Source organism: Panthera pardus, unplaced genomic scaffold (genome assembly GCF_024362965.1).
Source record: "Panthera pardus isolate Hobbes unplaced genomic scaffold, ASM2436296v1 HiC_scaffold_3, whole genome shotgun sequence".
Classification (NCBI taxonomy): domain Eukaryota; kingdom Metazoa; phylum Chordata; class Mammalia; order Carnivora; family Felidae; genus Panthera; species Panthera pardus.
Window position 1 is genome coordinate 6133611 of NW_026526876.1, and position 12719 is coordinate 6146329.

General features: G+C 47.4%; 1 protein-coding gene across 5 annotated transcripts in view; it reads right to left on the reverse strand.

The window, feature by feature from the left end:
• MYOCD (myocardin) overlaps positions 1 to 12719 on the reverse strand; it is a 112970-nt gene that overhangs the window by 38230 nt on the left and 62021 nt on the right. The window lies entirely within an intron of this gene.

Consider the following 12719-nt stretch of genomic DNA (forward strand, 5'->3'; position numbering starts at 1 on the left):
TCAGTGAGGAGCCCGACGCGGGGCTCGATCCCATGGCCCTGGCATCACGACCTGAGCCGAAATCAAGAGTTGGACGCTCGAAAGCTGGGCCACCCAGGCGCCCCGCATGCAGTTTTCTACCTGAAACCCATAGCTTTTTGAAACGAAATCAGGGAAGATGATGGAAAGAAAGAGACCACTGGATACAGAATGAGGCCAAAGGAGAACGCAGTGTGGGAGAATGCCCCTGGCCCTCAGGTTTTAGAACAGGATATGCTGGGGCCGCTCCCAAGTTTAAATTCCTGAACGTCAGCATTAGCTAAGGTCACCGGTGGCACAAGGCCTCTTTCAACGAACGCACTGCCGTTTATAAAAGCCACAAATGTGTCTTAGAAACTGCAGCGGGGTCTGTCTTTCTTTCTTTCTTTCTTTCTTTCTTTCTTTCTTTCTTTCTTTCTTTCTTTTTTTCTTTCTTTCTTTCTTTCCTTTCTTTCCTTCCTTCCTTCCTTCCTTCCTTCCTTCCTTCCTTCCTTCTTTCTTTGTCTCTCTCTCTGTCTCTCTCTCTTTCTTTCTTTGGATTTTCTTTGTCTACCTCCTAGCTCCGTATCTATTGTGGACCGGTCACTTCCTTGGTCGTCTGCGTGGTCTTTGGAGGGGCTCAGGCTCATAAGCATGGGGAGAGGGGCTACCAAGCCAGGTGGGATATGATGACATCTTTATACATTCCCCCCCCCCCCGCCCCTTTTTTTTTCTTAAATTGCCGAATTGCATCCGGTTCATCATCCAGCTGCACGGCACAGAACGTGCTCAGGCCACATAGTGCTTTGGAGCCGATCCCAGGCGCGGCTCTTCTGAAGGAATCATTTCGGTATTATCAGGAAGTTTCCCAGCCCGGTATTCTGCAATCACACGGACGAGAACTTTTGACTCCTGCTTTGTGCAGATAAGAGAGGAGAGCTTTCACGGCGGAGATTGCAAAGGCAGCAAGGAGCTGCACGAAATGGAACACGTGTGGTTTGGGACTTGTCATCACCCCCCACCGCCGGCACCTGTCACGGACCCTCACTCAGACATCCAAGTGGCAAATCAGGAAAGAGCAGGACAAGGACAGGGTGGCTGGAAATTCCAGTTGCTGACCCCACCCCATCTCCCCCCGCCCCCCCGCCCCGGGTACTCCAAAAACCTGGAAGGACTTGGGGACCATCCCCAGCTGCAAGGCTTGTTGACAAAATCATGATTGCCTTCCTATGATTGTAAATGTAATGGATACTTATGAGCCACATTCACACGTACACATTCATTCTGCTTCCTGCTCGTGATCGCCTGCCTCTTCTAGATTTAGTTCTGTACGTATAACAAAGCACACACACACATGCAAAGCACTTCACATTGGTAGGACCGGTCACATAGGTCTTCTGAAACTTGCTTATTCACGCTACGTTAGAGTCCTTTCTGTGGGAGCACACAGAGATCATCCTCAATTAAAAAATACATATATATGTATCTTTGGTAACAGCTACCCAGTATGTCATTGCATTACTGGAAACTTTAATTTTTCAACTTCTATTTTCAGAGGTGTCCTTTTTTTTTAAGCAATAAAAAATTCTTTGAAATAAAAAAGTACAGAGAGTAATAGAAAACATCTGTCTACATATCACCTGCAAGAAAGAAATGCTAGCTTTTTTGGGTCTTAGTGTCAGCGACCCATTTGTTTTCTAAGAGAGGGGTTTTCCCGGGTATCTGACAAATGCCAACTTTTCTCTTTGAGGTCGGGGGTCACTCTCTCCCCACCCCCCTTCAGGACTCTGGTCTATTTTAAGAGTCCAGAGTTAGCTCACCACCTTCGTTTCCTTTCTTCTCTCACAGCAAACCCTGGGCTCTGCAAACAAACATTTGTCATTGAAACTTCAAGTCCTGGGGGCGCCTGGGTGGCTCAGTCGGTTAAGCATCCAACTTCGGCTCAGGTCATGATCTCCCAGTTTGTGAGTTCAAACCTCGCGTTGGGCTCTGTGCTGACAGCTTAGAGCCTGGAGCCTGCTTTGGATTCCGTGTCTCCCTCTCTCTCTGCCCCTCCCTTCCCCCTCAAAAATAAATAAAAGGTTAAAAAATTAAAACATTTTTTCAAGTCCTACTTCTATTGGTAGAAATTAAAGGCTTTGTCCCTGTTAAAAGGCTTACGTATGTCATTGAGGGCCAGATAGACATGGGAGGGTGGTGGGGGGTGTTGAGCCTACTCCACCCCAGAAATCACAGCATTTCACTGGCTCTGCTTGGCACATGCCTTGAGCCGACTCCATTTCCAACCTCAGAGAGCCCTGCCTGTGAGCGTGTTTAGCCCCTTGGGGGACCCAGGCTTTTCTGCCCAACAGGATCCTCCACTCGAAAGTTTTATTATATTCCCTCCATATTTTCCTCAGTCTAAATGGGCACAGAGCTTCTCCACGCGGTCTGATCCTTCACGAGACAAAGTCTCGCTCCCCCACCCCCGGGGGCCCCCCACCATCTCACCTGCACCCACACCGAGCACCCCCCCCCCAAATATGCATGCGCCAGAGGAAGGTCATCAAACCACAATGCTGTCCGAGTACCCTGACATTGAGTGGAGATGTTACAAGAGGCGGGCAGGGAGAAAGAGAGAGAGAGGTTGGTTTCTTATGTCCAACATGCCACTTTGTTTCAAGCCGGGTGACAGCAAACGATAAAAACAGCAGTTTGTATCAGGCATCCGCGGACTAGTGGCCGCAGTAACAAAAAGCATCAACTTTCGCGAGGCCTTCCAACCGCTAAGTCAGAGGAAGGGTGCGTTTTCTCATCACTGCTCTGTGGAGGAGGGCACACAGTGTTCAGTGCGCACAGGGACTGAGCTAGGACTGCAGTGTGGACTCTCAGAGCCACCAGCAGAGAGGTGGCAAAAGCCATCACCCTCCCTGGAAGCCATCGGGTGGTAAGTCTTTAGGAAACACCCAGTGGGGAATGGCCAATGTCTCTCCTTTATCGGCACACGTGACCTAAGGATATCTCCGTGTTCCACAGCATCTTGTACTTGAGTTCTTGAGGTCTGAGGGACTCCTAGTGACACCGTGACGTTGAGGACAGAGAAGGCGGGACATTCTGGGGAGGGCATTTATGACGATTTCCTGGGTGGGAGGACTGTGGTAGCCCTGTTCTTGCCACCCATCCCTCAGCCTGCCCTTTCCACTTGGACATCTGGCATTTGGTGACCTTGGAGCGAGGCACTAGAATAATGTGGAAAAGTCTCAAAGTCGGGTGTCTGGAGTAAAGGAGTCGGGAATGCTGCACGGAGCGTTCCCCGATTATTTTGTCCCCATCCGGTCTTCGCACTTTAGGAGAAGCAGAGAAGCAGAAGCAAAATCGGATAGGACGCCGTGAAGACTGTGGGACACAACGGGAGACATCTGTCAAGGACCAGACCACCCGGTGAGTGCTGTCCAGGACAGACGGAGGAGACCGCAATGTGGAGACGTCCAGGGAGACGCCTGGAGGAGGTGGGGTTGGGCAGAGCCTGAGATGACCTCAGCTGAGGACAGGACGACAGACGGGGAGGTGGTGGGGGGAAAGGGCACACTTGACCGCGATGGGGGGAGCAAAGGGGAAGTTTTGCAAAGAGCAGCGTGGTGGTGGGAAGGGTGAGGAAGAAATCCCCCAGCCAGGGGACAGGAGTATTTGGGGGGCCGATCCCTGGAGAGACACGGCTTCTAGAAGTCTACTTGATCAAGTGACAGCCATCATTTAAAGAAGTTTTTCTGCTTGGGGAGCCTGGGTGGCTCAGTCGGTTGAGTGTCTGACTCTTCATTTTGACTCAGGTCATGATCTCACAGTTCCTGAGTTCGAGTCCCGCGGGGGGCTCTGCACCGACAAGGCGGAGCCTGCTTGGGATTCTCTCTCTCCCTTTCTCTCTCTCTCTCAAAATAAATAAATAAAGGGGTGCCTTTATAAAGGGTTGGCTCAGTCGGTTAAGCGTCCGATTTCAGCTCAGGTCACGATCTCACAGTTCGTGAGTTGCTTGGGATTCTCTCTCTCCCTTTCTCTCTGCCTCTCCCTGCTTTCTCTCTCTCTTAAAATAAATAAATAAATAAAGGGGTACTTTCATAAAGGGGTGGCTCAGTCGGTTAAGCGTCCGATTTCAGCTCAGGTCATGATTTCATGATCCGTGAGTTCGAGCCCTGCATCGGGCTCTGTGCTGATGGCTCAGAGCCTGGAGCTTGCTTCGGATTCTGTGTCCCGCTCTCTCTCTGCCCCACCCCTCCTGCCCCAACTTATGCTCTGTCTCTCAAAATGAATAAATGTTAAAAATATTTTTTTTTAAATTTTTTTTAACGTTTATTTATTTTTGAGACAGAGAGAGACAGAGCATGAACGGGGGAGGGGCAGAGAGAGAGGGAGACACAGAATCGGAAGCAGGCTCCAGGCTCCGAGCCATCAGCTCAGAGCCCGACGCGGGGCTTGAACTCACGGACCGCGAGATCGTGACCTGAGCTGAAGTCAGACGCTTAACCGACTGAGCCACCCAGGCGCCCCAAATGTTAAAAATATTTAAAAAATGAATAAAAATTAAAAAAAAAACCCACAAGGTTTTCTGCTTACATCCACAAAGACGACGTGCATCCATGCAACTACATACAGGGCAGTTACTTATATCTGAAGGAGTCAATCAGGTGATGGCTAAGGCCCCAAACTGGACTCTGGATCTGATTTCCAAAAAGCACCATGGGCCAGATCAGAATCAGAATATGCCAGTGAGGAGGACTACTTCCTTACGGCGCAGGCCCAAAGACCCTGCCTTGTCCCCCCCCACCCTCCCCCATCACCACTGTCTTAGGGCTGCCGGTGGCTTGGATTTGTGACCACCCGGACGGAAGAGGAGCGTCCACACATGTGCACGCTCGACTCGGCCTCTGCTCACGGGAGAAACTGAACAGCAGAGACGCTCTGCTAGCAAAAGGCAGCGACGTCCTTTTGAGATGACGTATGTGGGGTTTGCTCAGCAGGGTCAGTAAGAACTTCAATTCTGGACTCGAACCGTCGAGGGTGGTTTCTCAGCCCTATCGCGTTTCTGCTGGCAAGTGATTTCACCTCTGGGAGCCTCAGTTTCCCCACCTCTAAAACGGAAACGACAGAGTTAACCTCTCCAGGATTTGAGGATTAAAACAACAGAACAGCATGTGAATGGTTGAGCCCAGTCCCCGATGGGCAAGTGTTGAATAATTCCTAGCCTGGCGGTGATTGTGGCTGCTTTTGTTGGGGCCGTTATCAAAAATTTAAAAAGACCCACCCAGCAGGCACCTTGTCCTGTGGTCAGCTTTGCAAAGACCTTCAGAGCTGGGAGTCACTGCAAAGGCTGCTGTCACTCCTTCCCTCCTGGTTCAAGCCAGGCTCACATGGACGGGGACAAAGGTCACCTTATCTGGCTGTCTGTGGAATAACCATGTCTGTCGCTTTGTGCCGTGACCCTGGGCCTCTGCTCCAATCTCCCAGGGCACGAGGCACCCTGGGAGTTGCTGGAGTGTGGTGTGCTGGCTATTGTCCCCGGAGACACACGTCAGGGGGTGCGGTGACAAGGACCCACTTTGGGAAGCCCTGACATCATTCTCCGGCTATGCCCCGAGGGGCCGGCTCTGGGCACTGGCCCCCGGGGGATGTTGGACTCTGAGCTTCCCCCCTCCCCCGTCCCCCGGGAAGCAACTGGATGAATGAGTCAGTTGTACTTTCTCTGCATAAACATTTAAGATTCCAAGATTAAGGGAGATAGCTGGAGTCCTGGGTACCTTTTGGCTGGGAGACCATGAAGTGGCTTGTGGAAAAGGACCTGTTTGCTTATCTTCTCCTAAGCCTGTTCAGTGCATGGCCCGAGAGCTATTTTTAATTCGTGGACAGACCATCTCTTAATGCCCTCTTGGAAGACATGGAAGGAAAATCCATTTTCTAAGGGACAAGGTGATCCCTGTGTTAATAGGTAGGGTTTAAATGTGGCCCTTGCCTAGGGGCGCTTTTAAGCATCTGACTCTTGATTTGGGCTCAGCGGTCCTGAGTTCGAGCCCCACATTGGGCTCTGCACGGACAATGCAAGCCTGCTTGGGATCCACTTTCTTTCCCTCTCTGCCCCTCTTCCTCCTCCTCCTCCTCCTCCTCCTTCTCTCTCTCTCTCTCCCCAAAATAATAAACTTTTCTTTTAATGTTTATTTTTGAGAGAGAGAACATGAGCAGTGTGAGGGACAGAGAGAGAGAGGGAGACACAGAATCCAAAGTAGACTCCAGGCTCCGAGCTGTCAGCACAGAGCCCAACGTGGGGCTCGACCCCACGAACCGTGAGATCATGACCTGAGCTGAAGGGACACTCAACTGACTGAGTCGCCCAGGCGCCCCTATAATAAATAAACTTTAAACATGGCTCTTGCCTAAAGGTTTTTCAATACATGGGTCTGTAGAGGAGGGACTATATCATCCAAGAAAGACAGAACCCACTGCTCTTAAAGGGGGTCAGGTGCCATTATTACAGAAATGGGTGTCCGTGGAGGTTTGGAGGAATGAGGATTCCTTTTCCTCCGATTCCTGGCATCTTCGAAATTTGCCTGAAGCCTCTAAGACATACTCTGATTCTGGGACCACATGAGTGGAGGAAAACAGTCAACCAGAAGGACTTCTGTGCTGGCACTTGAGGTTGATTCTCTAGGGTCAAAGAAGATTGTCAGGTGTGTAAAGAGATTTGAGCCCTGTCTCTTGCTTCCCCTCTGCAGGACCCCACCCTTTCAGAGCTCTCTCGTGGGGGTACATCAGCTCTCCACAGCTGCAGACCTCAGAGCGATGCCCGTGACCGCTTTGATGGGCAGCCAAGGCCAGCAGCACAGAGAAGTATTTTCCACATATGCCTCATTGGCCTCCGTCCCCCCAGGATCACGTGCACTGCGGAAATGATTTCTCGTTACGGAATGATAAATTTTGTCCAGGAGAAAGCGATGCCAAAGAAACCCTTTTTCTTTTTATGACGAGGCAAATGGTCTACCATCTGGCTCGGGGCCATGGTTATTGTCTATGTGCCTTAAAATAAATGATCAGAGTGTTCAGGAAGGGCTTCCAGAGTCTCTGAAGAATGATTGGATTCTCAGGAAATAGGGATTGTTTCTGCTTTGTTATGAAGTCTGCACCTTGGGGGTGTGAGTGAGCAAAGACTAGTGTAGGATCTTTTTTTTTTAAATTAATGTTTATTTGTTTTTAAGAGAGAAAGAGAGGCAGGGGAAGAGAGAGGGGAAGAGAGAGGATCCCAAGCAGGCTCCACACTGTCAGTGCAGAGCCCAACGCAAGGCTCGAACCCACGAACCGTGAGATCATGACCTGAGCTGAAGTCAGACACTTAACAGACTAAGCGACTCAGGAGCCCCAACCCACATAGATCTTTTAGAAATGTAACAGCTGGAAATGGAGGTCTTCTGGACCAGCTCTAATTTATCTTTGACAACCAGACTGTATATTCTCTGAGATACAGGTTTGAGTCTTTAAAAAAAGTAGCTAAGTACGTGACTTGGGCATTCAGGGGGCTGCCTGGGCCAGACCAAGGGAAAGGTGAGGACGCTTTAGGAGAAGGGGCTCATCTACTGGAGCTGAAAACCAGAGTCCTTCCACTGTTTGAAAAAAACCAGGAAAGCCAGCAGGGGTTCAGTTTCACTCAAGCAGAAGCCAGGCCTCTGGATAGTAGGCAGCTTCCATGGGAGCTAAGGAATGTTCCTCCTGTCAAGGGAAGGAAAGGCTTACATGGCCAGAGAGAGAATTAACAAGCCACAAGCAGGCTCCTAGGGGTCTCAAACTGAGGGATTTTTTTTTAAGTTTATTTATTTTGAGAGAGATAAAGAGAACAAGCAGGGGAGGGGCAGAGAGAGAAAGAGAGAGAATCTCAAGCAGGCTCCATGCTGTCAGCACAGAGCCCAATGTGGGGCTCGAATCCATGAACCGTGAGATTGTGACCTGAGCCGAAACCAAGAGTCAGGCACGTAAATCACTGAGCCACCCAAGTGCCTCTCAAACTGAGGGATCTTTAATTAATAATGACCCACTCATCAGTTCAAGGAGGCCGTGCTAAACTCTAGGATGTAATTTCTGTTCTCATAAATTCTCACTCCCATGTAACACCATATCTACTTTTTTGTTTCAGTATTCTGTCCTGAGAGGCTGTGGCTGTTAATAATTGTGAATGGTGATTATAATAAGAAATCTATATTGGTTTCCATCCCCCTTTCTGGCACAGAGCTCGGAAAACCCTTGGAACTTTCTAAGTGATGAGAGTCACAAAAGTGGTGTTTGTTATGTTAATAAGGTGGCTTTTGGACCTCACCAAAGGATGGGGGTTGGTGGCCTGGGGAACTAACCAAGTGACGGGTAGAACTTTCAGTGTCAGCCCCTGGCCCCCAGGAAGGGGAGAGGGGCTGGAGATTGAGTTCAATCACCAATGACCAATGATCTAATCACATCGTGACCGTATAATGAAGCCTCCATTGAAAACCCAAAGGGAAGGGGTTTGGAGAGCTTCCAGGTTGATGACCTTGTGGAGATTTGGGGAGAGTGAGGTACCTGGGGAGCATGGCTACCATGGCTCGTCCTCCACATCTCCCCCATCTGACTGTTCCTGAGCTATAACCCTTTTATAATAAACTGCTAATCTAGTAAGTGAATGGGTTTCCTGAGTTCTGTGTTGAATTGTCAGATGCCCAGCTGGAGTCCTGAGCATTGCTTGTTAGGACTGGGAATCCTTTCCCCAACACATGTTGGAAGTGGGTATTCAGACCCAGATTAGTGGCTTTCTAGGAAGAGGAAACAGGGAATTGGGTACATATTCCCCAGATGTGGCCACAAGGAGGCCCAAGCCTCCTCCTGTAGAAGTCAAATCAGAAAGCCAAAGCAATCTTGAAAAAGAAGAACAAAACTGAAGGTATCACAATCCCAGATTTCAAGTTATATTACAAAACTGTAGTGATCAAAACAGTATGGTACTGGTACAAAAATAGACATACATATAGATCAATGGAACAGAATAGAAAGCCCAGAAATAAACCCACACTTACTTGGTTCATTAATCTTCAACAAAGCAGGAAAGAATATCCAAAGGGAAGAAGAAAGTCTCTTCAACAAATGGTTCTGAGAAAACTGAAGAGCTACATGCAAAAGAACGAAACCGGACCACTACCTTACACCACACACAAAAGCAAACTCAGAATGGATTAAGGACCAAAATGTGAGACCTGAAACCATAAAAGTCCTAGAAGAGAGCACAGGTAGTAATTTCTCTGACATTAGCCATAGCAACATTTTTCTAGATATGTCTCCTGAGGGAAGGGAAATAAAAGCAAAAATAAACAAATGGGACTACATCAAACTAAAAAGCTTCTTCACAGTGAAAGAAACACTCAACAAAACCAAAAGACAACCTACTGAATGGGAGAAGATATTTGCAAATGACATATCTGACAAAGGATTGGTATCCAAAACATATAAAGAACTTATATACAACTCCATGCCAAACCAATGATCCAATTAAAAAATGGCAGAAGACATGAACAGACATTTCCCCAAAAAAGAGATCCAGATGGCCAAAGATACAAGAAAAGTTGCTCACCATCACTACTCATCAGGAAAATGCAAATCAAAACTACAATGAGATATCACCTCACAACTGTCAGAATGGCTAAAATCAACAACACAAGAAACAACGAAACAGGTGTTGGCGAGGATGGGGGGGAGGGAAAAGGAACCTTCATGCACTGTTGATGGGAATGCAAACTGGTGCAGCCCACTGTGCAAATTAGTATGGAGCTTCCTCAAAAACTTAAAAATAGAACTACCTTATGATCTCGTAATCACACTACTAGGTATTTACCCAGAGAATATGAAAACACCAATTCAGAAAGATATATGCCCCATGTTTACTGCAGCATTACTTACAACAGGCAAATTATGGAAGCAGCCCAACTGTCTACTGATAGATGAATGGATAAAGAAGAGGAGGCATATATGTACAATGGAATATTACTCAGCCATAAAAATGAATGAAATCTTGCCATTTGTAACAACACAGATGGATCTGGAGGGTATAATACTAAGTGAAATAAGTCAGAGAAAGACAAATACTGTATGATTTCACTCATATGTGGAATTAAGAAACAAAGCTAATGAACAAAGGGGGAAAAAAAGAGACAAACCAAAAAACAGACTCTTAACTATAGAACAAACTGACGGTTCCCAGAGGGGAGGTGGCTGGGGGGGGGGGGGTGGTGGATAAAACAGGTGATGGGGATTAAGAGCACACTTGTCATGATGATCACTGAATAATGGATGGGAAGTGTTGAATCACTACATTGTACACCTGAAACTAACACCGTATATTAAATATACTGGAACTAAAATGAAAAATAGGGGAGCCTGGGCGGCTTAGTCACTTAAGCATCTGACTTTGGCTTAGGTCACGATCTTGCGGTTTGTGAGTTCAAGCCTCGCGTTGGGCTCTCTGTGGACAGTGCGGAGCCTGCTTCAGATCCTCTGTCTTTGTCTCTGTCTCTCCCCTGCTTGTATTCTCTCTCTCTCAAAAATTCATTTCAAAAAATTATTTAAAAAATAAAAAATAAAAATTTTTTTAATTAAAAAAAAAATCCCTTTCCTGTGTTGAGAGAAGTTCTAGATTGGTCTTCACTAAAACCTGGAGGAAGACAATGACAAAGCATTCCTCTCAGAGCTTGGCACATAGAAAGCCAGCCGCAGGGAGAGCTGGAAAACGTAAGCACATCTGGAAGAGCACGTGGAGAGAGGGCGCGACACACAGATGTCAGGAGAAGAGCCCACAGTGAACTTCTACCTGGAGTCACCAGTTCGTCGTGGGGAGATGATTTGATCACAAGAAGTGACAGGCAGAAGAGGGGGCTGGGTCATCATCACCACCGGATGGGCTACTCAAAGTGCCATCACCCCCCATAGAAACTCTCATGCACATCGAAAGATTACTGCTAAGAGGCTGATGCCTGGGTCAATTCCCCATTGCTGGTGCTGGATTTTCCTCAATTTGGACAACCTCCTTCTGTAGCCATTCCTTGCCTTCATCTTCATGGACTCCCCCCCTCTGCCTGGGAGCCTCCTAGCCCTCTTTTCCTTTTATACATCCTTTCTTTCTCCCAACTACTCTCTAGTGGGCACTTTTGATTCCTTGAACCCTGTCCTACTTTTACATCAGTTACACCCTTGTATTATAATACGTAATCATTCATTATGTTTATTGTCTGTGTCTGCCCACTAGAATATGTTGAAGCACAAATGTTCTGTTCACTGATATGTCCCGAGCCCTTAGAATAGTGTCTGATACCAAAGATTCTCCGTAAGTATTAAGTGAATAAACAAATGAATGAAAGGGCAATCTTATCTAGACCATTAGTTTAAATTTACATCTACACTCAAGTCTCCCAAATCTGTAGTTCTAGACCAATATTCTCCTGAATTCTAGTTCGATGGAACCCATTGCTTACTTAGTCGCTTGCCCCTCCATTTTCTGTGGGCCCCTCAAATCCAACAGTTGAAACGAGAATTCACATCTTTCCCTAAATCTGCTCTTCTACTCACGGTCCCCATCTTGACAAATGGCGGCCATTTACCCAGTTGCCCAGGAGAGAAACAAACCTTGGTGTTATCTCTGCTTTCCCTTTGTCTCGATTGCTGTATTCCACTGACCATCTAATCATGCAAAATCAATTGTCTTTCAGAGTCTCTCTTTTCCACACCCCCCATCATGACTCTTATTCATGCCTTCATCAACTTTCCTCAGACAAGCCAAACAGTCACCTAATAGAAGACAGCACTCTGGCTCCATTTCACGTCTCTCAGGTCCACTTTATACTGCAGCCAGAGGGATCTTTCTAGAGGCAGGATCTCCACCTTGTTCCCACACAGACATAGCTCTGGCTTCCACCATGAATGCTTCCAATGGCTCGCCACTACTTTATTATTATTGGCATCATCATTATTTTAAATTATGTTCTCCCTTGCTGGGGAACTAGAAAAGTGTTTATGTTGGTGTCCTTAAATGACAAGAGAAGTTTGAGTCTCTCTCCTGCTCTCAAGACACAATATAAAGGGCCCTTATGACGTCACCACCCTTATTACTGATCTCTGCCCCTCTCCCTTCAGGGCTCACTAAGCAGTCATACCTCCAGGATGTCCTGGTTAGGTACAGGCATACACGTTCCCACTGTGACTTTTACCCAGCCCTTCAGAGGAACTTTCATGTGGAAAGTTGGCTCTCTTCTTCTCTTTTCTTGAAGCGCAAAGTCCTTGAGGTCCGAAATTAGACGAATTCCCTCATGTGCTATCAATGCCTTGCTAATTCTTTACATAATTTACAAACTGAGTCCAACTTGAGAAAAGACCCCGAGAGAGCTATTATTGTTGCTGGGGTTTCAGAGAGGAGCAAATGAGGTATTTAGGATTAAGTCGGTGTGTGGCTGTGTGGCCGAAGTCACAGAGTCCAGCTCTAAAAACCAGGGTGGTGGACCCCTCAGTTCCTGCTTCACACCCTTCTATTATTATTATTATTATTATTATTATTATTATTATTAGCCGTCATGTTGATTGCTTTCTATCCTCTTCCACTGACCGTGCTCCTGCTCATACCCTCTGACTCCTCACCAGAATAGGGGCACACTGTGTAACCTTCCCTCTGCCTCCACCTGTCTCCACTGCACTTGAAACTGATG